We start from the raw sequence: 3,219 nt of genomic DNA, 5'->3' as shown, positions 1-3,219 counted from the left end.
ATAATGATGCGGTCAAGGGACCAAGGGGGGTTGGGAGTTCCAAACATAGATTTATATAGAACTGCGGTTTTCATTCAGCGAATATTAGACTGGAAGATTCATAAATCACAGAAAAGATGAATTGAGTTGGAGGAGAGCCTAAACGTAGGGATAGCATTATCAGCTCTTTGCTGGCATCCTAACTTTAATTCTATAACCAAAACCATTGTTAACCCCATAACTAAAGAGACGATAGGACAGTGGAACGTAGCAAATAGACAAAACCCATGTTTCTCCTCCAACCCTTCTCCGCTGACCTCCCTGATTCATAACAATGATTTTTCTGTGACAGATTTGGGGGGGGGGGGCACTTGAAAGAGACAATAACGTCGTGGAATTAGACATACGCCAGGTGACTAGCCCTGAACAGATACAGCCCCAATCACAACTACTTGAACAGGGACTTACATGGTTTCATAATTGGTTTAACTACAGAAGGTTGCACCATTACATAAAGACTCATAAACATAGCAATAACATGCTAAGACCTCTCACAAACTTGGAGAAATTATTTGCAACTAACCACCCTAGGAGACACACATTATCTAGGATATACGCCATTCTGACACCCCCCCCCCAGGTAATCTACCCACCTCAATGGAGTCTTGGGAAAAAGAGCTGGGAGTTATAATCCTCCCTCACACAGCAGTGGATATATTTAGAAATACAAAATCTTCCTCCTCGTCGGCCTACATAGTTGAGCTAAATTACAAGATACTGCATAACTGGTACCTTACCCCCAGACGCTTACATAGATTGTACCCTACAATCTCAGACAGATGCTGGAGATGTGGGCATGTGGGTAGTGGCATGGGGCACATGTGGTGGTGGTGCAATAAAATAAACCAGTTGTGGAGAGACAGTATTGGGGAGATGGAGACTGCTCTTGACTGCATTTTGCCTTTAGATCCACTAATTTTCCTACTTAATAAATTTAGAAAATTGACCTCCAAAGCACATCAAATATTACTTCGAATTATGGTAAACAGCGTAAAGTCCATCATAGCTAAACAGTGGAAATCACACACGCTTCCAGATTTACAAATGTGGAGAAGCAGGGTATCAGAGCTAATTGAGCTTGAGGAGTACAGTTCTTATAAGAACAACACCAGAGAACCACATATAGAAGCCCAAGTCATTTGGGATCAGTATTTACTAAACAGACGTGAGAGTCTAGAAACAGATTTGAGACCCAGAGCGGACATATAGCAGTAGAGATAGCCTATTGTGTATTATTTTCTGAAAGAGTTGGAATTGTTAGACTGTAACAAACCGAATGTCTGCTTTAACTTGTTTTTATTTGGTTAAATTGTACTGTAGCTTACCTGCAAAAATAAGCAACCCATTTGGGGCATGACATAACAACTTACTTTCTCAAGGTTAAATTCGAGAATTATATCTGAATAAGTAAAGTCTATTTTTTTTTTCTTTCTTTGTTAATATATGTTTCAAATGTGAATGTGGTTTATATCTCTTGAAATCATTCTATTGTAACATGTAATTCATATGACTAATTCTCAATAAAAAAGAAGTTGGATTAAAAAATTATTAAAAACTCATGGATGTTCCTCTCCATGGAAATCCTTAGAAAAAGGCGAAAGATTTATTCGATGTGAAGAGAAACCAGAGTATAACGAACTCCTCATCCGAGTGAGCAACTCACCACCCAACCAAGTCAGCCAGTTACACCTGCACTACATGGATGATATAGACCTTAAGAAACAGAAACCAGCGCTCGGCCAGGGCCAGCCTGCTACATAGGACACTCCCGAACTGACACAGGCTACAGAAAAATTGAAACCCCAGTAGGGATCAACAAAAGGATCTATAGACAATGTATTAACACCTTAACATGCAACTTCCGCGGAAGTGTCCAAGTGACCTCAAAATCGATAGTATCAAATTCCAGAGAAGAAATGTTTGCCAACGGAAAAATTATAACAGACATGAGCTTCTTAACAAGGAAATAAAATATATCCTAACCGGATCAAAGAAAAAGAGGGCAGCACCCGCAGGTGAATACCCAAGAAAAATGGGCACTCTAACAGGACCGGCCACTCAGAGACCCCATTCTCCCGAAGCTCAGAACTGGAATAAGATACCCCAGAAGAAAGTAAACTAGAGACGACAAGGAGATTAACTTAATCCCCACACGTCTAACCTAGCTTGCTGTCCGGAACAGAAGACCGAGGATTCCTCAACCCATCAGGACTGGGATCCTCCAGCACTGCCAAAACATGCTGCAGCAGGACACAAATGCGTGGCAGTCTATAACGAAAAGCAAGACTTACCTCCAACCCCGAGGGTTGGGCCCCTGAAGCCTCAGAGGAACCTGCTTCCCCAGAGGGCTGATCTGACCCAGACGATCCCATGCCTGATGAGCCCTGGTTAACAGAACACGGACAGTATCTCAGCAACACCTCCCTCCATGGAAGATGTAAATGCACCAATGCCATAGATATGGCCATGCGGAACCGTGCTGTAACCTCTGGAGGAAACAAGCCGCCTTTTGGAGAAGGGGTAACGGCTTAGAGACACCTGTTTGCATCTCACGGGATACAGGGCCGGATTGGGGCTGTCGGGATACCGGGAAAAATCCCGGTGGGCCGGAAGCTGGTGGGCCGGCAGAAGCACATAGTGTGTGGAGAGCAAGCAGCACAGCACAGGCAGCGCCACACAGTGTAAGGGAGCGCAGTGGCCAATGGCCTGCTTTTTGAGCTGCAGAACTTAGTGCCCCTTTCAACGACAATGCGCAGTCACCACTGTAAGCATCAAAAAACGGAAGATTATCTACTATTTGCAGCATGGGCTAAATCGCCCAGGCACTCCTGTACAAGCAGCAAACTATTGCTGAGACGCAGGAATAGAGTTGACCTGCCCCTCGAGCTACACTGTGCGAGACGCAGACTGTGAAGCAGCACTACCTGTAAAATGCTCCAGCAGCACAGAGGGTATAAAGCGGCGCTGACTGTCGAGAGAGGCATCCTCTGCATAAGAGTTGTGTAGTCCCCTCTCACTGTACATAAATTGTAATATACTAAACGACAATGCTGTAGTAACTTCCAGCACAGACCCAAATCTCCCGGCAGTTGTGCAGACTGCCCAAACCCCCTCCTCTCACCTGTGAACTATCCGGTCCTGGGGACAAGGGTGAATCCGTTAAGCGGTGTCTGCAGACCC

General features: G+C 44.5%; 1 non-coding gene across 1 annotated transcript; it reads right to left on the bottom strand.

Moving 5' to 3' along the window:
* Positions 1-1,551: 1,551 nt before the first annotated feature.
* Positions 1,552-1,671, bottom strand: LOC128655105 (U5 spliceosomal RNA). Its single transcript, XR_008401661.1, has one exon. It is a non-coding gene; the product is annotated as a U5 spliceosomal RNA (small nuclear RNA).
* Positions 1,672-3,219: the final 1,548 nt, after the last annotated feature.

This window comes from Bombina bombina, chromosome 3 (genome assembly GCF_027579735.1).
Source record: "Bombina bombina isolate aBomBom1 chromosome 3, aBomBom1.pri, whole genome shotgun sequence".
In the NCBI taxonomy this organism is placed as follows: Eukaryota; Metazoa; Chordata; class Amphibia; order Anura; family Bombinatoridae; genus Bombina; species Bombina bombina.
The sequence above is the reverse complement of the archived record's forward strand: the minus strand, read 5'-3'. Positions and strand labels throughout refer to the sequence as shown.